Raw genomic sequence first — 26,464 nt, 5'->3', positions numbered from 1 at the left:
CTAGTTGCTATCCACGTGGATGAAGTTTGTGAGTTTTTTTGTATGTTTGTTACGTCTTCACGCAAAAACTACTGAATGGATTTTAATGTAACTTTACAAGAATATAGCTTACACATCAGAATAACACATAGGCTACAGTTTATAAAGATATAGTGTATATTATCAAAAAACGTCGAACACAAAAAAATACTTTATATGGCAATACAACGTTTGCCGGGTCAGCTAGTAATACACTAATATAATATTGACACACATACACAGATTATCTTGCCCCAAAGTAGGCATGAGCCTGTCCTAGGGCTGGTAAGACAACGATATATTTAATACAATATAACACAGATGCTGCACCGACAAGAGCTAGCTCTTAAATTAGAAAGAGATGTCATCATCATCATATCAGCCTGAAGATGTCGACTGCTGGAGAAAGGACTCCCACTAAGAACTCCACGACGTTCGGTCCTGCGCTGCCCTCATCTATCATATTCCAGAGATCTTGATTAGATCATCGGTCCATCTTGTGGGGTCATCATCCTAATACTGCGTCTTCTGGTACGTGGACTTGACTGAGGACTTTACTGCCCCAACGGCCATCTGTCCGTCGAGCTTTGTACCCTGCCCAGAGCCGCTTTTGTTTCGCAATCATTTGGGCTATGTCGGTGACTGAGGTTCTCCTACGGATCTCCTCATTTCAGATGATTTAACGGTGGTAAACAAACTAACATATTTTTTTTTTTATGGAATAGGAGGACAAACGAGCGTACGGGTCACCTGTTGTTAAGTGATCACCGCCGCCCACAATCTCTTGCAACACCAGAGGAATCACAGGAGCGTTGCCGGCCTTTAAGGAAGGTGTACGCGCTTTTTTTGAAGGTACCCATGTCGTATCGTCCCGGAAACACCGCACAAGGAAGCTCATTCCACAGCTTTGTAGTACGTGGAAGAAAGCTCCTTGAAAACCGCACTGTGGAGGACCGCCACACATCCATATGGTGAGGATGATATCCTAACTTGTGGCGTGTCGTGCGAAGGTGGAATCCAGCGGCAGGAATCAGGTTAAACAGCTCTTCGGAACACTCCCCGTGATAAATGCGGTAGAAGACACACAATGAAGCGACGTCTCTACGCAACGCCAAGTGATCCAAATTTTATTACCAAATGTGTCCCTATACACAGTGTCTTCAGGTATGTCGGTATGTACACGACCTATGGGACCCGTCTTTGAGAGATATGCATGCTTTCAATAAATAATACACAGAATCAATATTACATAATTTCCCTTGACACTTTGTTTTGCAAACACAACGAATGACTCAAGGAAATACAATTAAGATACTAAGAACAACATAGTTCTGTAATACTGTATTCGATGACATAAGAGTCTACTGAGCCGCACAAGGTGATAATATTAACAAAGACGCTATATTCTTATTTGAATATTCTAGAATTATATTAAATATCTCAATGTTTGCTCTGTCGGTTTGAAATAAAAAGTTCTTTAAGCGCGTTTAGGGTTACAATCCGTCCGGATTATTCCGGACATGTCCGGATTTTTAGACTCTGGTCCGACTCTCTAACTTGTCTGGATTTTGTTTCTAATAACTACGCATTCGAATAATTTCGATAATTATTAGAATCCCGAATAGAAGATGGACAAAGAATGCAACTGAATGGCGTGGCCCAGTTGGGAAACGAAAGAGAGGTAGACCTTTAGAAAGTTGGGAGAGTGAAATAAAAGAAACTGGAAGGCCGAGGGCCAATAAACTGGTGGAGGTCTTTACTCGTTGAGAGATCCTTCAAAAATAAAAACAATAATGAGAAACTAACATCCTAATTAACCTTTTTATATTTTAAGATTATAACATTATTATAACAACATAATATATCATTAATAATTGGGAGAGTTTCTTGCGCCGCTTCTTCTCTCTCAGAGCGCCATTTGTTTCCGAAGCGGTAGTAGTATCTAGTAGTTATAAGAAATGACATCAAAAAGAATTCTAAAGGAATCAATTTTTGAGAATATAAATTCCTTTTATGCCTTTATGCCTTCATTATAAAATTTTAAGATTAACTAATTAATATTATCTGGTACATACTCAACTTAATAAATTTATGTAATTGTGAATTTTAATTTTATTATGTTTCAATTTTTAACTTGGACCTCACAACTTTTTACGGTAGAAGAACTCAGTTACGAGAATTGCTTTTTTCTTTAAAAGTTATGTTTTTGATAACTAGAGATAGTATTTGAAATAACAACAACATTAGGGCAACTTTTCGACTACTGCTAAAAAACTATTGTCAAAGTTTTATAATGTTCTTTCATAATTATAGATACTATAATATAAGATACATAATAGCTTTAAGGGTAAATGTATACACTTTTATAATAAAGTCCCAGCCACTGTTCAGGCATTACCTATAAATAAATTTAAATTTTTTAATTCAAAAAAGGCTCTGTCGTAAATCCTACTACTCCACGGCTGAATATCTAAGTGATCGGACAGGATGGGACTACATTATGAATGTTTTATAGCGATAGAAATGACTGTACAATATTGTATATTTTTATTGAAATGAGCGCAAAAAAAAAATGCTGCGAGAGTTTCTTGCGCCGCTTCTCTCTCAGAGCGCTATTTGTTTCCGAAGCGGTAGTAGTATTTAGTATATTAGAAATGACATCAAAAAGAATTCTAAAGGAATAAATTTTAAGAAAATAAATGCCTTTTATGCATTTAATAATGACGAAACACTCAATGTATTTCAAACGAGTGATACAAATACTTCGTATTGGATATTCGTCGCCGTAAAATTTTATTTCGCTCACTGTGTGTTGTCTAGTCAGAAGCAATTATGATAAATTCATAACATCGATGTTTACAAGAAACATAAAATTTAGGGCAACAGTTTTGAGCACTTGGTTCGATCATATTAGACACGCTTGGAGGGCATTTAATAAAACAATGTTTTTTTTTATGGATATAAGGGACGAGACGAGTAGGCTATATTTTAAAGTTGTTTGATATATCTAATAAATATCTCTATAAGTTACCTGTTTATATTTGTCATAATAATAATATATAATATTGACACACTTTTACACAAATTATCTTGCCCCAAACTAGGCATGCCTGTACTATGGGTACAAGAGGACGATATATTTAATACAATATACTTACTTAAACATACATAAATACATATAAACATCCGTGACTCGGAAACAAACATCCATATTCATTCATCATATAAATGAATGCACCTACCGGGATTCGAACCGGGACAGCTTAGTAGTCAGGGTCACTTACCATGAAATGAATAAATAAATAAATAATAATAAAAGAACGTGTACAAGACACGGACTAGTAACAAAAATAAGGACTCCGTGTCACCTTACATAACAGTGTAGCACCAAAACAAGCCGATCAACGTGTAAATACATAGTACGCACAGACTTACACTACTACAGGCCGATCGGCGGCCATTATGAGAATTTTCATCGTCTGTGACAGATCAGTTTGCGTCTCAATCAAATATTTTAAAAATGCCGTCGTGCGTTGTGAAAAAGTGTAAAAACGATACTATGTAAGTATTAATGGCCCTATATGATTATTTAAGGGAGAAAAAATTGTGTAACTAGTATCCCCCGTAACCGCACACACACTAGCATAACGGTGCTTCACTTGCTAATATCACGGCGCGGAGTCCTTCTTTTTTTACTCGTCCGTGGTACAAGATGAGACATTGACATTGTTTAAGTTACTTTTGACTCGTGTGGTCTCCATGAAAGGGGCGCCAGATAAAACACGCAGAATTGACAAGATAACCTCAAATGACAGCTACTTATATCATCCAACACATAAATAAACATTTAGCGACTCGTCATAATTAGTCACACTTTATCAAAATAATTATAACAATGCCACGGTCTACAGCACAGTGATATAACTGCATCGTTATTTTATTACTAATTATAATTAGAGAAACTATATAGCTCTTAAATAAGATCTTATATTTATTAACATCGTAAACTATAATTATTTAATGCCTACTACGACAATGGGTCGTGGCATTTGCTTTTACACTGATATTTATGTGACGCCCTCTCAGAACATATTATTATTCTGTTTTGACGGTTCTGTACCCAAAGGTGCTGCCCATCTGTCCGTCTGTGTATCAGATTGAAGCGAAATAATTAGACAACTGAATCAGCATAGCGCAACTCTCTAAGAAAAAAGCGATTGACTCGATTGTATGAAACGTGCAGTGATTGACAGATTGACAGATGGCGGCTATAATCTTGCAAAAAACGGAGATAGCCGAAATCCACTACGTTTTAAGCAACTGTTCGCTTTCAAACTTAGCCGGATTATACTTCGGCACCATTCTGTAGTTACTTCTATGTCAAACTTATGTCAAATCATTGTACGTTTTATACTACACTAAATTTCAACTTTTACTTAGGCAGTCCCGCCTCCTATGACTGATGAGTATTTACATCCTCTTTGAACTGATTTCTTGACAGAATGTATACTAAGCAGCTGCTAAATATCCGTGTCTTTCTGCTGTTTAGCGTTCAACAATTCTTTGACATTGCTTATATTAAAACACGTCATTCCGTATTTATATGGTAGATTTTGATGATACGATGACAGATAGATGACAGCTGTCAAAAATTGCGTTCCGTTCCTTTATTTGTTCCTGTATACTTCAAGTTATATTTAGTAAATAATAAATTGTTATTTGTTATATTCATATCTCGTATATTTTATATCGACATTCGACATGACATTGACTTGAAACATGACAGTGAAAGTCAGAAACAGATGAGAAACTCGCTTGAGTTATGTATTAACACTGAAATGTCATTAAATTATTTGAGACCGTGGACGGGAAAATATAACTAGAGACTTGGCTTCGGCCTGATAAACTGATATACTTCTGAATTTCGAACAAGAGACTTGGCTACAACCTTTAAAAAAAATATGATCGGACTTGACATAATATTGCGAAGAAACTGATATACTTCTGAATTTCAAAACAAGAGACTTGGCTACGGCCTTTAAAAAAATATAATCGGACTTGACATAATATTGCGAAGAAACTAAAAGAAAAAAAAGCATTGAAAACGACGAAGAAATGGCTGTATGGGCTTGAACCCTTTGCCTGTCCTAATATTGGACGAAAAAAATCAAAAAAAAAAAACTTCAGTTTATATTGTGCTTAACGACGTTTTAGTTAGACACGACTACGACAACAAAACACTGTTTGGTAATAGAAAAAGATAAACTCCATTTGAGACGGCGTTATTGGTAGGTCACTGACGTTGTTATTGTTCAATGTTTAAATTATTTTTTTTCTAATAACACCGTTCATTCAGAGCATACATAAAGATACATTTGCACAAATAAATGCGATATAATATGTCTTACAATATGTTAGTTTATCTAAAGTTATTTAAAATATAAAAATCATGTATTCTGCATACAAATCTTTATTATATTTAGAAGTCCTCTTTCGTTTGCAGTTTGTTGCCCCGCCAATCACGCTATTTCATCTTACAACTGAAGCCAAGTATTTAAATCATAACTGAGATGGTTTAATTGGCCGAAGTCATATCAAAACATATATTTTCTCGTTCGTCGACTCTAACGGCCGTTCCCAATATACTATCTACAGATAGAGATAAATTACTACCTTCTACTGTCAGTAATTAGCTGTCAATAATCTGAAGCTGTCCCAATATACCCGATAAGTCATTCTTATCGTCTTATATTGGGACGCGTGAATTGCAATTTCCATACAAACTTCTATCGCTGGTAAGCTATACGTCGTCCCATTGACAGACAGCGTGTACGGATAAGGTGAGTTATCGTCGATTAGTTTATTGGGACAGAAAAGTCAACGATAGTTACGATTTTTATCGAGTAAGAGATAGACTGAATATTGGGAACGGCCGTAATTCCAACAATTCTCTAATCGACGATTAAATTTTATTTGATTTCTAAATGTGTTGGGGAAACAATTATTTAAAACAAAATTTCATTTGTGACAAATATTACCGGATTAATTTAAGGATACCCGTTATAAATTTATTATCTATTTTTTGAGTATAGAACTCAAAATCAAAAAGATTTGAAGATAAGTTGTAGCTTTTAGCAAATTTTAATAAACAGAGTTGGTAAAAGTCACGCAATCAATCTACGGCCGTTTTCACTAACCTATCTATCCTTAGTTTTAGTTACTAGAGGTAGAAAAATCTATCCTTTTACCTAATAACCTATCGACATAAAGAATTGGACTATAACTATATTAGACATAACTATGGATAGATAAGATCTTGTCATTAAACGGTGACAGCAATGTATTCGTAACTGGAGATACGTTATTGAAAACGGCCGCTAATCTAATCTAGTTGTAATTTTAATTAAAACACTTACGTTGTTATTTGAAAGAAACAATTTAAACATGGCTTAAACACGTGTTTTGTTGGACAGTGATCTAACAATAAAAAAGTCAGGGGCTTAACAATAATGATGTCTAAAATGGAGTTTATCTTTTTCTATTATAAAACAGTGTTTAGCTTGTCTTTAACTAAAACGTCGTAAAACTGAAATATAAGACCCAATAAAAAAATAAATTTTCCAGAGTAATAAATTTATACGCAATTTTATTTATAAAAGTCAAAATCAAATAAAAATACAAAAGAGAATGTGGTTTTTTTACGCATAACGCATTTTAACACACAGTTTTTTTTAAACAATCTTTAACCTAACCTAACGTAACAGTATATTAGTAAAATATTACTAACGTCTTTTAAATTTATTATAATAGTTTTATTTAAAGCTGAATTTACTCAAAACGAAACATTTTGAGGTGGTACGAGGATGTATCTAATGAAATTTATTGGAATCTTTCCTTAAGACGTAATATTATAGTGTGTGTGGACTGCAGACAATGAATTTGGAATTATCATTCTGTAATATAAAATTATATATTAATACTTCACTAGACGTCGGTCGTAAAACGACCTCGTCAATCTTTTGTTCATACTAAAGTTTGTTATCAGCTGATATTTCTAATACCAGGGGTGTTCTTTTATTTGGGAGGACAAACGAGCGTAGGAGCATATCTGATGTTTGGTGCCCAGATTCTCTTGCAACACCAGAGGAATCACAGGGGCTTTTAAAAAGATGTACGTGCAGGTAATCATGTCATTTCGTCCCGGAAACAGCGCACAAGGAAGCCCATTCCACAGCTTGGTTGTGCGTGGAAGAATGTTGAAGAAGTTAACAATTCCTATCAAGGGCGGTATCTGTGGGCCTTAAAGTAGAGTAGTCAAATCTACGAACTGAACCATGTTTGTACGATATCCGTACTTATAACATTTCTACCCGCATATATGTACAAAATAGATGATGCGCTCTTAAATACTTTATACGTCTTGATAGAGCTTCTTGCTGTTAAGCAATGCATGACCACAGGCTAGGTTTATTACTTTAGTGTGCATGACAAGCTACGTCGCGATGTGTAATGCGCTATTGTCACAAGTGGGAGGCTCCTTTGCACAGAAGACCAGCTAGATTATGGGTGCCACAACGGCGCCTATTTCTGCCGTGAAGCAGTAATGTGTAAACATTACTGTGTTTCGGTCTGAAGGGCGCCGTAGCTAGTGAAATTACTGAGCAAATGAGACTTAACATCGTATGTCTCAGGGTGACCGGCGCAATTGTAGTGCAGATCGGAATTATTGGGTTTTTCAAGAATCCTGAGCGGCACTGCATTGTAATGGGTATCAATTGCCATCAGCTGAACGTCCAGCTCGCCTCGTCCCTTATTTTCATAAAAAAAACTCTAACCGCATATTTGTACGAAATAAATGATGCACTCTTAAATAATTTATACGACTAGATAGACCTTCTTGCTGCTAAGCAATGCATGACCACAGGTTAAGTTTATTAATTTAGTGTGCATAAAAAGCTACGTCGCGATATCTATCTCACTTAGTGTGCCTCCGTTGCTGAAAATAAAGGTTCGCCGCTATTTTTATCCACGTGTTCACAGCTGTCACAGTCTATCTGGATGTGTAAATTATTTACGGATGCACTTTCGACCCAGTTGTCAAGTCAATACGAAGGCGCTTTCCAAACAGTTGTTCTATAACATTTTTTCTTCATGTAGATAGTTAGATCACGTTTATATTATACTCAAAGAGGATGTAAATAATATTTTATGAAAGTCGGGACTGCCTAAGTAAAAATTTTAATTTAGTTTAGTATGAAACGAGCAGTCATTGTCATTGAAGTTTGAAATAGTAGAAATTACAGTATGGCGGTTGGCAACGAATTATAATCCAGCTAAGTTTGAAAGCGACCAGTTGCTTCAAACGTAGTGGATTTCGTCTATCTTTGTTTTTTACAAGATTACAGCCGTCATCTGTCAATCTATCAATGACTGCACGTTTCATACAGTCATCTTGACACATAAGATGTTAAGTCTCATTTGCACAGTAATTTCACAAGCTACGGCGCCCTTCAGACCGAAACACAATAATGTTTACGCATTACTGTTTCACGGCAGAGATAGGCGCCGTTGTGGTACCCAAAATCTAGCCGGTATCCGTTGCAAAGGAATCCTCCCAATGGTAAATACCCATTAAATAAGATAGTATAATTAGTAAGAAACCCCGAAAGTTTACATAAAACTACATTTAGCTTAATAAGTATGTAAGACTGTTTGTTCGGTACAATTACTGCGACTTATATTTTTGTAAATGTCATCTTCCTCCCGACAATTGTTCTCATGAGCATTCGTAGAATGACAAGGGAAACTCTCCAGGGCAAAATAACACGAGATAAACACGAATAGTAGTGTCTACAATGACTTATACTTGCTGACCCAACAGATGCTGTTCTGTCAATAGAAGAGAAAATTATGTAAGTATTCTGGAATAATGTAGCCTAAAGTCATCGGAAATGTTTTTTTTTATGAAAATAAGGGACGAGACGAGGAGGACATTCAGCTGATGGTAATTGATACGCCCTATATACCCATTACAATGCAGTGCCGCTCGGGATTCTTGAAAAACCCAAAAATTCTGAGCGGCACTACAATTGCGCTCGTCACCTTGAGACATAAGGTGTTAAGTCTCATTTGCCCAGTAATTTCACTAGCTAGGCGCCCTTCAAAGCGAAACACAGTAATGTTTACACATTACTGCTTCAAGGCAGAAATAGGCGTCGTTGTGGCACCAATAATCTAGCCGGCATCCTCCACTGGTAAATGTGTAATCGAAGTTGTTTATGTAGTAATAAAATGATAAGGATTAATATCGTATTTGTGTAAACAGCTTTTACATAACCGCTTGATAATTGCCAATTTTTTAAAGTATTAAAATGTATATAGTTTATTATCCTTACGAGATATACATATACAACCGCGGACTTTTATGTAAACGTATATATAAGATACTAAATTACACAAAACATTATTTTGTTATATCTCAAAGGGTTTAGACAGCGTTTTCGTTGAAAACACCCAGACGGCTTATTTTTTTCCTACAACAAACATCTTTAATGCATAAAAAATGTATACAAAAACTTAAGAAATTATATAGGTACTAAACCTACGCTACTCATTGGTGAAAACAGTATGAAAATTGTTGCAGTAGCTTATGAGTTTATCGCGAACGAACAGACAGACGCGGCGGAGGATTCTGTTTCATATGAATTGATGTTACCGTCAAACCCCGATTTAAGGACAATCTAGTTTTTCCTAGGCTCAATCTAGTTCGTATCTAACTAGTTGAGCCTAAAATCAGTTATTTTTGATGAGGCAGACTCAAACAGTTTATCCTTAAGGTTGCTATCAAAAGAAATCTCCAAAATAGCGCATAATATAAACCATTTCTTATCGGTTTATATAAAGCTTTTATTTCTACAAAAATAATATCTTTACGTTTCTATCTTTGATAGACATTACGAAAAAAAATTGCAAAAGTACCCCTAACTTTTACAGTTGGAGCCATGTTAATCATTCAATTCAGATGAAATTTGTATGAAAAATATTAACTGTTATAAATAACTGTTTACCAACACTATTTAAAATGACATAGTTATGTTATTTTTTTAAAGAAAATTGTCTTACATTTGTAATAAATTCAAAATTCTTCAAATTCTTCAGACGGACCCTTCAGGTCAACCCTAAAAAGCAACAATAATGCTAATAAATAACTATTACTGATACAATACGGCTGGATCACTTGGCGTTATTTAGAGATGTCGCTTCATTGTGTGTCTTTTACCGCATTTATCACTACCTACCGCCGAATTCCACCTTCACACGACGCGCCTAAGATTAGGATATCATCCCCAGCATCTGTATGTATGGCGGCCCTCCACAGTGCGGTTTTCAAGGAGCTTTCTTCCACCTACTACAAAGCTGTGGAGTCAGCTTCCTTGTGCGGTGTTTCCGGGACGATATGACATGGGTACCTTGAACCTTCAAAAAAAGCGCGTACACCTTCCTCCAAGGCCGTCAACGCTCCTGTGATTACACCTCTGGTGTTACAAGAGAATGTGGGCGGCGGTGATCTATTAGCACCACGTACGCTCGTTTGTCCTCCTTTTCCATAAAAAAAAACAATAAAGTTTTATTGGCACAAAACATTCAATAAAAACCATGAAAGTTGAAAAGTAGTGAGGGGCGTTAGAAGAACTTGTGAAGGATTCGTTTAAATAATTTTAAATTACTTCTCCGACTTCAAGAAATAGGTAAGGACCTCGAAAGTTCTAGAACAGTAATTGTTAGCTTAATAATTACTCTACACGTTATAATGAGATAAAGTTTTAATGATGAAACAAACATGTATTCCTTTGCCGAAATGTTACAGCGAATGATTTTGACGAAAAATTCAAAAACTCTAAAGTACTATCGACAAAATTGAATAGCGACCCACCTTTTGCCGGGGCGTAAAAAGAATAGGGGAGTCTCTAACCTATGCCAAACATAGGCGGCCTAGTGCCGCTATGTTTCGCATAGGTTAGTGTCGAGGACCGGAGGCCAAAATCGGAAAATCGTCGACCAGTGCCGGGAGAAACTTGTGTCTTCTATCGAGTCCTCTCTCGAGAAGGTCGCGGAATGGGGTGAATTGAACCTTGTCCAATTTAACCCCCAGAGGACTCAAGTTTGCGCGTTTACCACTAAAGAAACCCCATTTGTCGTATCACCGCTCTTCGATAACACTTCCCTAGACTAAAGCCTCGCCTAGCATCGTAATACTGGGTCTCGAAATCTCGAGCGATAACCAATTTCGTGGCCATATGGAGGGCAAAGCCAAATTGGCTTCGAAGAAGCTGGGCGTCATCAATAGAGCACGGCAATACTTCAAGCCGGCCCACATTCTAGCGCTCTACAAAGCGCAGGTCCGGCCACACATGGAGTATTGCTGTCATCTTTGGTCTGGCGCACCCCAGTATCAGCTCGATCCATTTGACCGCGTGCAGCGCAGAGCACATCACGGGGAGTGTTCCGAAGAGCTGATTCCTGCCGCCGAATTCCACCTTCGCACGACACGCCACAAGTTAGGATACCATCCCCACCATCTGGATGTGTGGCGGTCCTCCACAGTGCTGTTTTCAAGGAGCTTTCTTCCTCGTACTACAACGCTGTGGAATGAGCTTCCTTGTGCGGTGTTTCCGGGACAATAGCACATGGGTTCCTTCAAAAAAGCGCGTACACCTTCCTTAAAGGCCGGCAACGCTCTTGTGATTCCTCTGGTGTTGCAAAAAATGGGCGGCGGTGATCACTTAATACCAGGTGACCCGTACGCTCGTTTGTCCTCCTATTCCATAAAAAAAAACCTTAATTACCTACAGTCATAATAAACAAGTAGGTCGAAATTAGCTTGAACATACATTCTATTCTATTGTTCCTACTGTGACTTCTATGGAAGACGAATTACTATTTTGCCAGTATCACGTTAAAATAGACTACCAAGTTTGAGTATTTATTTACTTTAATAAACCGATAGTGATCAGTGCTAAGATTAAACAAAGTTTTATTTTGCTATAATACTTGTAACAAATTTATATACTGTTACGGCCTTATACCAAGTTTACAATATCGTTGACAGCACTGTCAAAACAATGATAATTCTGAAGTTTTCCGAATGACAAGCTGCCTTGCAAATAAACGCGGGAAACGTCCGAACCAACCATTCGTAAGCAAAATGTAAACATTTTACATATTCTTGGTTTACGCTTAGTTATAACTTTATACCAAGTTTATTTGTAAGGCCGTTAGACTATAATAGACATACACAAATAAAATTACTTAAATACTTAGTAATATCTACAATTTTATCTTGTTTGTTTTAATACAAATATATTTTAATATAATTTTATATACATAGTAAACAATTTTTCGTGCTAATGTAAACCTGTTTTTTGATTAAATTAAAATCATTATCAGCAAAGTGTGTAATGTATTTTGTCACTGGTATATACCTACTTATAATATTTCCTATGACCCATTTGTTCATATGTCCTTATATATAAAAGTCTTACGGCCTTACAAATAAACTTGGTATAAAGTTATAACTAAGCATAAAAAAAGAATATGGAAAATGTTTACAATATCGTTGACAACACTGTCAATACAATGATAATTCTGAAGTTTTCCGAATGACAAGCTGCCTTGCAAATAAACGCGGAAAAGGTTAAACGTCCGAATAAACCAATCGTAAGCGAAATGTCTATTTGTAAACATTTTGGATTTTCTTGGTTTATGATTAGTTATAACTTTTTGCCAATTTTATTTGTAAAGCCGTTAATCTTTTATCAATCTTATAAAAAGAAACAATTTTTGCTGTTTACAAAATTTTTCATATTGTAAATATTTATACTACGGAGAGGGTATCTTCATAAAACCTTCATTAAATGACTTTCCTTTAGATTTTTTATAATAGACCTAATTCGAAATGCCCTGTTTGCTAAAGTACTTCGTCCGTTTCAATATGTAAACCGAATACTGTATATTCAGAGGCATGGTTCTTATTGTTTTCTTTTGTTTTCATACTACACAAGCTTCGGCCCGCAACTTTTTCTGTGTGGTTTTCAAAACAGGAGAAACTAAACAGTATCTTAGTAAGTCAAATTACCTGTCCTATTTCCGCTGTTTATGTATTTATTTGGACGCATATTTTGCATTGAGAACCAGTTGAAACAAACACTTAAAGCCCAAACACATCGGATTTGGCACGGCTGGACCATCGGACTGTCCGGTGGTCGCTTCGGACTAATTGGTCCGGCGTTGTATTCTGTATGATTCGGACGGTAACAATAACAATTTTGTGCAATGGACAATATGACGTACCATCAAATATGGTCCGTTACCATATTGTGTCCGATAGTTTAGCCGTACCAATTCCTATCATGTGTTTAAGCTATTAATCTCACCTTAAGCACTGCATCTGCTTAATGGAAAGTCATGATGTTAGTTAATATCAAATATCTCATATCATTTGACTGAGAATGAATATACAGAATTTATAACCATAATGTTCAAGTTCTGTGAAAAATACCTTAATGTTATGCGCTTCTAACCCAGAGATTTCCACTACTAATTAGACGAACATATTACAACGTAACTCAATTAACGATGTCTCCATCTGCATGTATGTCTGTGATAAAAATAAACTCAGCTTCGGTCATCCTAATATAGCTTAGTTAGTTGTAAACATCATTGCATGAAATTTCATCGACCGTTGCTGTTTCTGTACAAGTTAAATGAATTATTATGTGTCTCTGTAATTATAACTGTATAATTCCGTTTACATCAGTTATTGGTTTATTCGTTTTCGGTATTAATGGGATTTTACGTCTTGTGCTTGGAGAGAGGGGCCAGACTAAGAGCGGCACAGGGGTAGTGTCTCTCTGCGTGTTCCTCTGGTTAGCAGAGGGCACCGTAGTGCCACTACGGCGGGGATATAGGGTTATGTAGGATGGGGGCGACGGGCTGTCGGTCGCGAGACTGACAGCATGGCTTAGGCCACCGTCGGCCGACTCCCCCCCTGACCCGTGGTCGTTAAGGGTGAGGGCCGCTACTCCGGTGGGGGCCACGAGGAAGAAAACCTCTCTAAAAATTACCATGGCGCAAAAGGAGGCGGCGAGGCGGGAGAGGGAAGGCAATCCCCCGCCGAACTCAATCCGCCGCAAGAGAGTGGGACGGAGGCGCCTGGCCTTACCCTTTAATGTGGGTCTCCGGGCGGTGGGACCGGGGGGTACTATCGCCCAGTTGGAGGAGACCCCCGAGACAGCTGGCGTGTCCCGTGTTCCAGCACGCAAGGCTGAATGGTGAGTGGCGCCACAGGTGGACGCCCCACAAGGTGGGTCCGAGTCCGGACAACCGTCGGCGGAGCAGCGGAAGTGTGCAAAAGCGTTCCCGCAGCTCCGCCGGAAGACAGTGAGCTGGAACACCGCTGGTTTTTAGGCGGTAAGAGTCCAGCATAACCCGACAGCGCCCCCCAGCGCCTGTTGGGTATCCATGAGGATTTTCCAGCTTTAAAAAAAAAGGGCTCCTTCATAGGTCTTCGTATCAATTTTACAATAAAATACCAGACAGTACACTAGCGACTCACTGAGCACATATTTAAGAAATATATTAAAGCTTCTTTGACAAAGAACTCTTAATATAGTATAGCAGATTATAGTTCATGTCTGGTTCTTCGCAAGCTACCCAAAATTGTATAAAATTACATTAAATAGGATAAATGTTTATATTATTTTAAAAATGAGGTGGGAGTTTTTTTTTAGTCTTCTCCCCCTTTACGAACTGATGTAGCTTCACGAAGTTTACCAAGTGTTGTTGCAATATGTTATGTTATTGTCACTCCCTATGGTGAATAAATATATTTCTTAACTGCAGCAACACTAATCCGGTAACATTTTCAGAATATTCCAGCTGCAATCTATATATATAAAAATGAATTGCTGTTCGTTAGTCTCGCTAAAAGACGAGAACGGCTAGACCGATTTGGCAAATTTAGGTCTTGAATTATTTGTGGAAGTCCAGAGAAGGTTTAAAAGGTGAATAAATAGGAAAATGCTGCTAAATTAAATAAAAACAACAAATTTGTTTTTCCTTTCATGTGTATGTACACATAATTTCTATGAGAGAATTTATTGACGCACGGTCTGACAGTTCTGCTGTGAAACAATTTCATTACGACAGCATGCAGGGTGCATATTTTACGAAGTAATTTTTGATGTTATGATATATTATTGACAAATTCATATAAAAACATTATTTTATTAATTATATACAGAACAACGTCTGTCGGGTTAGCTAGTTTTATAATAAATATATCATTTAGACGCGTCACAACTGTGGCAAGTTATATTGAAACGCACATTGCTAAAGTAATCTATGTATTTGAATACCCTGTACCAGTTTTGACGTTTATTATTTGTTTCCCTAAATATCTTTCAAACTGTTTCAATTCATAAGTTATTTAAGACTTTGAATAACTTTGGTATTATTTTTTGTTTCTCTCTGGTTGATTCCTGTTTTAAACTGACTCTAAAGCTACTCTTAGCATGTAGTATTTACCTGTTGGTGATTATTCATATCCTGCGTATGTAATGTAAATTGTAAATAGTTAAAAAAAAGTGTGTGTGTACTTATGTATGCACGCAAGAAGTTATACTTATTTGGCCTAACGAAGCAAAAATCATTAAAATAATTTATTCCTTGTGCTATTCAACGTTTTTAGAAAGAAAAATTTTGTAAAAATCTTGTAAAGATGGCTTTGAAAATTAATTATTAAATAATGAATATGGCTGTATGGGCTAGAACCCTTTGCCTGCCCTAATAATAGACGAAGAAACCAAAAAAAAATAACGAATGACGCAAACGTCAGACAATTTTAGGTACCAACTTCAACCTGTTACTTTTGTGTTACAGTGATGCGCGCGCATCTTAAAATTTCACTCTCAGCATTTTTTCATAACGGCCCTAAAGAATACTAACTTCAAAAATAATGTAAGGTCGCAGGCAAACCCAAGGGTGAAATTTCGAGACATCCGTTCTTAGCTGACCTGTACTTGACGAAAGAAATATTTCTACCAAATTACCAGTCTCTGGGCCTATGTTTCCAGAGATATCGTGATTAAAGTAAGTGGAAATCTGTTATTTACAATATACAGATCATTTTTATAAATCAGATTCAAATAAATGCACACTGTAATAAATAGCGGGATTAAAGGGGAAATGCAAAAGACAGTGTACAAATGCTTATTTAAATATAGAACAACATTAATATCAGAAACGTTCCGTGTTCAAAGACCGGCTAATGCTACGCTCACGAAATTTGCGATAAAAGATCTGAGTTATTTTAAACATAACCATGAAGTTAGGTTAGATATACGGTCCTTTTTATGAAAATAAGGGACGAGACGAGCAGGATGCAATGCAGTGCCGCTCGAGATTATTGAAAAACGTAAAAACTCTGAGCGGCACTACAACTGCGCTCGTCACCTTGAGACATAGGATGTCAAGTCTCATTTTCCCAGTAATTTCAGCGCCCTTCAGACCGAAACACATTAATGCTTACACATTACTGCTTCACGGCAGAAATAGGCGCCGTAACAGTCTTACAATTAAACTTGGTATAAATTTATACCTGAGAATAAACCAAGATAGGTACGCATATTTTTTAGACATTTTGCTTATGATTGGTTTATTCCCACGTATAACGTTTCCCGCTTTTATTTTCAAGGCTGCTTGACACTTAGAAAACTTCAGAATTATCATTGCATTGACAGTGTTTTCAGCGAAATAGTCAAAATTTTGCATATTCTAGGTTTATTATTAGTTATATCTTTATACCAAGTTTATTTGAAAGGCCGATAATGTTTTGTCATATATGACGTTTTAAGTAAAACCTTCTTTAGGTGCGTTGAGCATTTATTGTACTGGAATAGAATGAGATTGATGGGTGACGTTAAGCCATGTAACACTCGTTGAGGTCATTTGTCAGTGAGGTCTTAAGCATACACCAATTTAAATAAGTTAATGAATAAATTAGCTAAAATTTGATATAAAGAACATTGATACTTCTTACAAAGTCGTTAGCTAGTTTTAGACAAATCGGCCAACTAATTAAGAATTTAATAATGGAATTCTTTTGAGAATTCTTTTAACGTTGTCACTCGGAACTTCCTCCGAACTTTTCAGTTTTTCCTCTCAAATAAAATTGTTTACGAGTTCAAAGTATCAAGACTCGCATCGAATTAATTAGGCAAGACTTTTTCTAGTATTTTTGTATTATAAAAAGATCTATACAATCTAATACAATACAATGACTCGCGTATTAGTTATAAAATACCCATCGAGCCTATGTTTAAGAATGGTATTCCGGATTTTTGAAGTTATACTTCTTTAGGCGCGTTATGAAAAAAATATGAGAGTGAAATTTTAATTCGCGCGCATCACTGTAACACAAAAGTAACAAGTTAAAGTTGGTTCCCTAAAATTTTTGAAGTTTGCGTCTTTCGTTATTTTATTTGGTTTCTTCGTCCCTTATTAGGACAGGCAAAGGGTTCACGGCCATACAGCCATATTCATTATTTAATAATTAATTGTCAAAGCTATCTTTGCAAGATTTTTACATAAATGTTCTTTCTAATAACCTAGAATAGCACGAGGAATAAATCATTTTAATGATTTTTGCTTCGTTACGCCAAAGATGTATAACTTCTTGCGTGCATACATAAGTACACACACACTTTTTTATAGATGTTTCTCTCAGCAATTCCCAATTAGTTTGGTGTCGGTCAGTCTCCTTCAGATTTCGAGATCGGAGCTTCCTCCATCCAGTTAGACCCTGTAGTTTTCTTGACGTCATCCTTTCATGGCATTTGTAGTCTGCCCCTAGGTCTATTTTTGCCCCACCATGCCCCAGCCATGTTTTCGGTCTACGAGTCCTGCCCACTACAACTTCAGACTTGCCACTCGTTTAAGTACCGCTGAGTTTCTTTCCTTCTTCTCAGGTCTGAGACATACTATTTCGAATAGGTGATAGTTTTGACGTTCAATAAGTTTTTTTTATTTTTTATTTTATGAAAATAAGGGACGAGACGAGCAGGACGTTCAACCGATGGCAATTGATACGCCAGGACCATTACAATGAAGTGGAGCTCAGGATTATTGAAAAACCCTTAAATTATATGGCTGATTTGCCCAGTAATTTCACTAGCTACGGAGCCCTTCAGACCTTACTGCTTCAAGGTAGAAATAGGCGCCGTTCTAGTACCCATAAAATAGCCGGCATCCTGTGCAAAGGAGCCTGCCACTGGTGAGTGATGTAGATGGTATGATATTGAATTTGATGGCATCGGTAATCGGTAATTGCTCTGTATGTATATATACGTGTCACTAATCCACCAGCGGACGCGGATAAGTAGTTCGGAAGCGTTCCTTCCGATTTATTTCACAAATATTAATATAAAAGAATAGATGAGAGGTGCTGCTTAACGCTTAATCTATTATGTAGTAGAAGAAAATGAAAATTCTAGATAGATTTCCTCTGTTCCCGCGTTGGAGTTGCAGTAATGTAATTACACATACAGTAGGTATAAATCAATGAATGTTTCAAATTCAGATCCATTTCTATGTTTCGAGAAATGGGAATTAGAATTCTTAAGACTACGAAGAATTCAATATTAATATATTATTTTCCTATCAAACTTAAAAAACGATCCACACTGAGTCCCAACCAACTATTTGATACTCGAGAGAATAACAAATATTATTACTATTCATCAGTTAATTTTACAATTTACACCATTGTGTTGGTGTTTGTTAACTGAGCATGTTAGTTAAAAACAATGCTGTTGTACATTTATAATCACCAATAACACTTCTCTGTATTTCAAAATAGAAGCTAAATTTCCAGGAATGTGCGCACCAGTGAGGGGCTCCTTTGCACAGGTTGCCGGCTAGATTATGGGTACCACAACGGCCGGCGCCTATCTCAGCCGTTGCGTATGAATTACGCTCAACTAAACGTCCTGCTCGTCTCGTCCTTTATTTTCATAAAAAAAATATAAGCAACTAACAATCATATCTATGCCTGCAATGGAATGAGATTTAGCTTGTGTTTTTAGGGTTACGTAGCCAAATTGCAAAAAATGGAACCCTCCGTCATGTCTGTCTGTCTGTCTGTCTATCCGTCCGTATCTCCCAGCAACTTTTTGCCGAAACTAGAAGAATTATACTTTTGAAACTTGGTAAGTAGATATATTCCGTGAACCGCATCAAGATTTTCACACATAAATAGAAAATAGAAAATTTGGTGGTTCCCCATACATAGGACTGAAAATACAAGGTTTTGCGAGGTTTTGGCGAGACAACACGTCCTGAGGATGCCTCGTGGAGAGGCGAAACACGTGTCGAATTGTTTAAAAACAAATATTGGCGGAATTAACACTAAAGAAAACTTAAATCATTTGTATAATTATGGATTTCCGCAAAGTAACGCCTACTTCAATAAATTTTCATAGAACTGAAACTCATTTTTTTTTTCCACCTGACCCGTATGGAGTATCTATGGAGAGGTCTTCAAAAATGATATTGAGGTTTCTTATATTATTTTTTTCTAAGTTGATTAGTTTGCGCGACAGACACTTACAAAGTGGTACGATGTGTCCCCCTTCCCCCCTGTAACTTCTAAAATAAGAGAATGATAAAACTTAAAAAAGTATATGATATATTTTACCATGCAAACTTCCACCGAAAATAACCGGTAACCTTATAATCGGTAATTTTAGTTTCAATAATTATCAAAGTTTAACAGAACATGTGGCACGTCAACGTAACACTTTGTTCGAGACTGGCTCGAGTACGCACACTTGGGCGTAGCATTAGTTGCCGCACTTTGCGACTACGCCTGCGGTATCAAGTTGTAGCGCATAGACCAATCCTTAATCTAAGCCTAGGATATTTACAGAGCTTTTGCCCTACCCTTTGATTATAATAAAAGTCAGTCCATATGCAGTCACATATTAAATAAATTCTATTACTTTATGAGTCACTCGCCTTAAAGTAAACAATGTGTTTGAAAAAATTGTTATTGATTATTGTTTTTTCCTTTAAAACAATATCGCCTAATGCTTTTCTGTTATGCGTGCTGTAAAAGTGCTTCATTTTTCCGTGATAAATGCGGGCGATGTCTCCATACAGTTTAATACTCCGCGAACGGAACCGACACGACATTTTTAATTTGAAGCGCATTATCTAATGACTTTCTTACCCGTCTTCCAGAACGCCACATGTTTCCAAAGCAGTATATTATTTTTAGATTTGTCTTTTAAGACGGATAAAAGTATTCGAGAACATGGAAAGGAAATAGATACTGGGATATTTATTTTACAGTTAGCTTAAACAAAAGTGTTCATTAAGAAAGCAGCGGTGTTCTAACGGTATTTAATGTTTGTAACTGTTTTTTTTAGAGTTTATGCAAAGTATAAAATGTTATTATGTAACGAGTAACCGCTTGCGACTTTGCCCACAGAATTCCAACTAATGTTTTTGTAAGCTTAGTAGTTAAGTTAGAATGAAACAAACACTTTTGGGCTTGCTAGAATACATCAGTCAAAATCAAAGTTTAGCCTTTCTGAGACTAGTGTGTACAAACACGCAGACAATAATTAGCTGTTTGTGTTTTTTTTTGGTCTCGCTTAATGGCCTAAGCACATGGTCGGATTTGATACGGTCGGACCATCGGACGCTATACGGACCGAATGCAAGCTTATCTCAGCAATGGCTATATCGATTTGAATGCGGTTTTCACCGATATACTAGCTCGGGGCTCACTTGTTCGCTCTCATTATACAATTTATTATTTACAAACAATATAACGTCAGTGTGAAGGAGTTCCATAGCACAGAAACTGATAGGCACTCCGGAATGTCTTTAGGCAGATAAAACCATGTAGTGGTAGGGTTAAAATTAGTTCAATATTATTTTCAAACCTAAATTAAGAAACTATTTGTTTTATTATGAACATTAAAATATTTGAATGTTGCATTTAACTTTTAAATCTGTAACACTATACCAGTGGGAGGCCTTTGCACAGGATGCCGGCTAGATTATGGGTAACACAACGGCGCCTATTTCTGCCATGAAGCAGTAATGTTCCGGTCAGACGGGCGCCGTAGCTAGTGAAATTATTGGGAAAATGAGGCTTGATATCTTATGTATAAAGGTGACGTGCGAAATTGTGGTGTCGCTTCAAAATTTTGGGTTTTTCAAGAATCCTGAGCGGAATTTCATTGTAAAGGGCGGGGCGTTTCAATTACCATCAGCTGAACGTCCTGCTCGTCTCGACCCTTATTGTCATAAAAAGAATACTAATAAATGTTTCTTCCAAACAAAATAAGTAACGTGTACATTAAAAGACATGTAAAGAAGTAGGTGAGCTTGAGTTTGTCTACTGATAGTAACTATTATAACATTTAGTTTTTGTGCCAAGATCTTACGATTTCATCTTATCTCGGCAGTGGTGCTGCGACCTGCACATTACCTAATTGATACGTATCTAAATAAAACACTTTTTAAAGGATTACAACGCGTGTAGTTGTAACTTTGGTGTGACATTAGATTTTTGCGTAAAAGTTACAATTATTTAAAAAGTTTTTTATTTCATTGTGTAACGCTCGCGTTAATCAAGAAAATACTACGATAGGTATCTGTTTTTAGGGACACTACCCTATATTACACACTTAAAATAAAATAAAAAGTAAAAGATCGTCATTTTTATTCTATCTAAGCACCAAGTTAACCATGATTCAAAGCCTATTCGGAAATTTAAAACGTAGGAACGCGTAATTCTTATAAAATTCGCAGTCCTCGCAGGGGGTTTTAAATATTTAACTTGTAATTACCTAGTTATGTATTTAAATAAATAAATAAATAATAATTAAAACGTTTCCTCTTGTATCTACTTACTTAGGAAGGTACCTACCACTAAAACAACCCACGTGGTATCTATTAATTTACAATTTAAAGAAATAGAATGGTAGAAACAATATAATTACTTACCTATTAAGTATTAAACTTAAATAAATAATTAATGTAATCTTAAATCGACAGACAACACGATAAACAAAATTTTTTAGGTCTACAAAATGTTAAATGTGTGTAAAGAAACACACAATATGCAGTTGACTACTATTTTAAGAGGAATGATATTTATATTTGTAAATGACTTTGACATTGAGCACGATGATACAATAAATTAAAATAACATACAGACACGATTGGCAATGATTAAAGAAATTATAGGTAGTTTATTATGAATCACAACATACCTTCACAGTTGTTAACACAAACTTAACAGATATTAACTTGTCACGTATTGTTTAATACTTTTAACCACGTCTAACAGCACATAATACAACACCGTCACAATAACAATTCGAACAATGTATTTTATAGTATCAACTGTCATAATTTACGTAAATTTAACGTGTATGTTTAATACGTCCATGCCTGTCAAAGGTGGCGCGTAGACTGAGCGAAACGTCAACAAAATAATGAAACGGTAGCTCATAATGCGCGTGAGCACGTTTGGTGTTGACTGTTCACTGTTGAGTGTTCTACCGTGAGTAAAAGGGACAGTATGACTCATTCATTACTGTGCCTGCGTCATTCATAGTTCTTACAATTAATTTGACAATACTACAGCTAACTATTCGTGTGGATAAAGTATGAGTTTCAAAATGGCGGTCCAATGTAAGTGTACCATGTAATTGTACTATTATAATATTTTTTTTTGCAATTTATATTTAAGCTAAATACAGAGATTTACCGTATATGACCACCTGCCACTCACGTAGGTAATTTCAGTACGGGAGGAGTTCCCGGGCCCGTTTACACTCATAAATAATTTCACCGAGCACCTGACGATTTATATTGTCACTTCAAAACCATTAAATTGCTTTACACTTTATAATATTTACCAATAAATAGAGAGCCGTTTTTTCCTTCGGTTATACTGCGAAAACTACTGAACCGATCGGAATAATACTTAAATAGTTACCATAATGCAGCGTGTTTCGGAGAAAGTTTTAGTACATCTTTGCAGGTACCTACTTATACGGAACCTAGGTATTTCTTTTGCAATACAAATAATTCAGTCTTTCATATTAAACATCTATATTCATATTTTAAATACGTTAAATAAGCTGTCTCTTAACTTATATCATTTATACGTCTAGATAGACTGTGACAGCTGTGAAAACGTCGACAAAAATTGTGATTGACAGTTAACCTCTATTTTGAGCAATGCACACTAACATAAAGTAACAAAGAAATAGCGAGTGTAAGACGTAGCTTGTCACGCACACTAAAGTAATAAGCCTGACCTGTTTTCCTCGGTTTTCTATCTAGACGTATAAATAATTATCCACGGTGTATAAATTGTAATTTTTTTGTTTAGGTATTCTTTAAAAGTAAGCTTTATCATGGCCTACACTGTAGATTTATTAACTTCTATAGGAACGTAATTAACGATCTAATTCCTTACTAATGTAAGAAAGTCTTAAAAGATTTTCACTTACCCATAATTCAGGGTTGTTCTTGAAGGTGGCTGTTATATCAAATAACTTCTACAATATTAGATATACTGTCGAAATCACCGACTGAAAAGGCCTTCTGTATTCAAATAAATAATTTTTTTTTGTTGTATTTATGGCTCGGATTCTTTCCATTAAGCCAAAGGTTGATTAAAAGACAGCTGATATAAAAATCGTATCTAAATAACTGTTGAACTGGTACCGCTATTTCGATTCGCAGTATCAATGAAAATAAGTTGATTACAATATTGACTTTTGAAGCAGGTTATCTATCTGTGCCATTTTGTAAATGTTTAATTTGTTGTGCGGCGGTCTCCACTTGACAGGTAGTGATGACGTCACTGCACACATTAACGCTATTGATGCCTGTGAGATAATGGAGTTACTAGGCATGCCATGTGTGACATCATCATTAAACAACATATAATTTAATTAGGAGATGGTTCTGGTAAGTCGTTCGGAACTAAACCCACGTCACTTTATGTTACGCCTTTTACTATCATTTCAGGGTTCCGTACACGAAGGGTACACAACGAAAACCCTACTAAGATACCCTACTAGTTTAAACATTGTTTTTGAAGTTATACTTCTTTAGGCACGCTATGAAAAAATGATGAGAGCGAAATGTTAGGATGCGCGCGGATCACTTTAACACTAAAGTTTGGTGACGGTTGGTTTCTAAAATTTTCTGACGTTTGCGACATTCGTTAGTTTGTTTTGGTTTCTTCGCCTATTATTAGGACAGGCGAAGGGTTCAAGCCCATACAGCCGTATTCGTTATTTAATAATTAATTTTCAAAGCCATCTTTGCAAGATTTTTACAATATTGTTTTCTCTACAAACGTAGAATACACACACACTTTTTTTCCACAAAAGCAGAGGTCACAACGATAGAAGTCATCAAAACAAAAATAAAAATATATCTCTAAATAAAAAAATATTTTCGCTTGCCAAATGAAAACCTCGGCTGTTTTAATCGCTTTTTTCAATGCATGTGATATACAATGATATATCACTGAATATAAATCAAGACATGTCAGCAGGATATCAGATTTACGGCGCATACTATCGAAGTTGATTCTAAGCGTGCGGAAAAAGTTGTAAGTGTTATTGTTGCTTGAGATAGTGGAGCTGACTTTACGCGGCGTAAAACTTTATTGAACACAATGCTGTTTTCGTATTTCAATTTACAGCACACTAAAATAGACGATTTTATTTTTATTTTTGCTACTTTCTTCGATTAAATCGAGTGTCGAGTATTTGAATATGATACTTTCAAAATGATTAAAACGAGTGATCAGATGTCATAAAATTTTCTGATAATAATCTAATGCGAAAAACCTATTATGCCTAGTGCTCGGCTAAGTCGAGTTAGTAAGTCTTTTGAGGTCGATTTATATGCTTTTACAAATGTTCAAGACAAATGTATTACGATATTCAAAATAATTGTTAGAAAATGTTTGTGTGGTAAAAGTTATTATAGCATAAATAATTTTTTTAATGATATCACAGATTGTAATGGACTATCCTACTCCTACTAATATTATAAATGAGAATGTTTGTGAGTATGTTTGTTACTTCTTCACGCAAAAACTACTGAATGGATTTTAATGAAACCTTATAATAATATAGCTTACACATCAGAATAAGACATAGGCTATAATTTCTATAGATATCGTGTGAATTATCCAAAATATAACGATAACTATCAAGAAGTAGGAAAAAAATCTGCAATCTGTGAGCTATTCATGTTTGCGCGGCAAAGACCGCTAGAGCTATAAAAATATAATGTATATCGGCGCAGAAAATACAACACACCTATTAGAAAGATGAGAATAATAAGGTTAATACTTTAACTCTAAAATTAAATCAAAAATTATCATTTGATACATTTTGAAGTAAAATTATTGTTAAAAAGCATTAATCGAAAATCGTGCACGTGTGCCAAACCCTATAAATACGGCCACACTGTCGACACTCGATCGGAGCAGACTGTGTGTGGTGGAATGTTACGTTTGTTATCTAAGTGTACGGATCTATTACTAATTCGCGAATCGCATTATCTTCAAAATTTTCTGGCAAAATTGAAGAAGATAACACCCATTGTGGAGGCAACCCTACATCACGCATGTATAGTCCATGTCCACTGACACGCCACGATGGATCCTTTCGAGGACCCGCCACCTCGTCACAGAGCCAAGAAATAGAAGAGGAAGAAACTAAGAAGATGTCAGAGGTGGTTGAGGGTACTTCCCAAGACATAAATCAGATAAATCAGATGATAATTATTATTTGTTCATTTGGGTTTAAAAATGGCATTACTATCGCAGTAGTTGACGGACGCCGTTTGTCTCGAAGAGAAATGGAATGCCTAGTATTTTCTTGATTAGCCTTCTGCAGCCGAGGTGGTATTCTGTCAGACACTATCAACCAAATAAAACGTTGCTAGATCGCTAATTGGCGTGATTTATTCCTGTCCCGCTCAGTACCTTATTAAAATTGTTTGAACTATGAGACACTTGCGGCTGGATCACCGTGCCGAGCGAACCTTTGGTGTTTTGAGGTACCGGTGTCTCACAGATGTAAGTACAGCAATACTTACTTTATTCTGATAGACGTCACCTCAGTAAGGCCGTGCTTGTGCCCTAGTGTACGTGATACGTGTCCTCAGTAAGTAAAGTATACTTCAATATTTTAATTTGTTTTTTTTTGGTTGTTTTAAAGGAGAAATGACTTTCTAATGTAGCTTGCTACAATACAAGTTGTGTGGTGTAATGGTAAGACGAATCGAATTTTTCGATCTATTTCCAATTCAATCCTGACGTGCCTATTTT

General features: G+C 36.1%; 1 protein-coding gene across 3 annotated transcripts in view; it reads right to left on the bottom strand.

Moving 5' to 3' along the window:
• LOC126974107 (G-protein coupled receptor moody) overlaps window positions 1–22,628 on the bottom strand; it is a 99,414-nt gene extending 76,786 nt beyond the window's left edge. For all 3 annotated transcript variants that reach the window (XM_050821524.1, XM_050821523.1, XM_050821525.1), the window contains exon 1: window positions 22,365–22,628. The gene's annotated coding sequence lies outside the window, so the exon portion shown is untranslated. The remainder of the gene's footprint in view (window positions 1–22,364) is intronic.
• Between the last annotated feature and the right edge of the window lie 3,836 nt (window positions 22,629–26,464).

This window comes from Leptidea sinapis, chromosome 31 (genome assembly GCF_905404315.1).
Source record: "Leptidea sinapis chromosome 31, ilLepSina1.1, whole genome shotgun sequence".
NCBI classification, from domain to species: domain Eukaryota; kingdom Metazoa; phylum Arthropoda; class Insecta; order Lepidoptera; family Pieridae; genus Leptidea; species Leptidea sinapis.
Note: the sequence above shows the minus strand (reverse complement) of the source record. Positions and strands in the feature narration are given on the sequence as shown.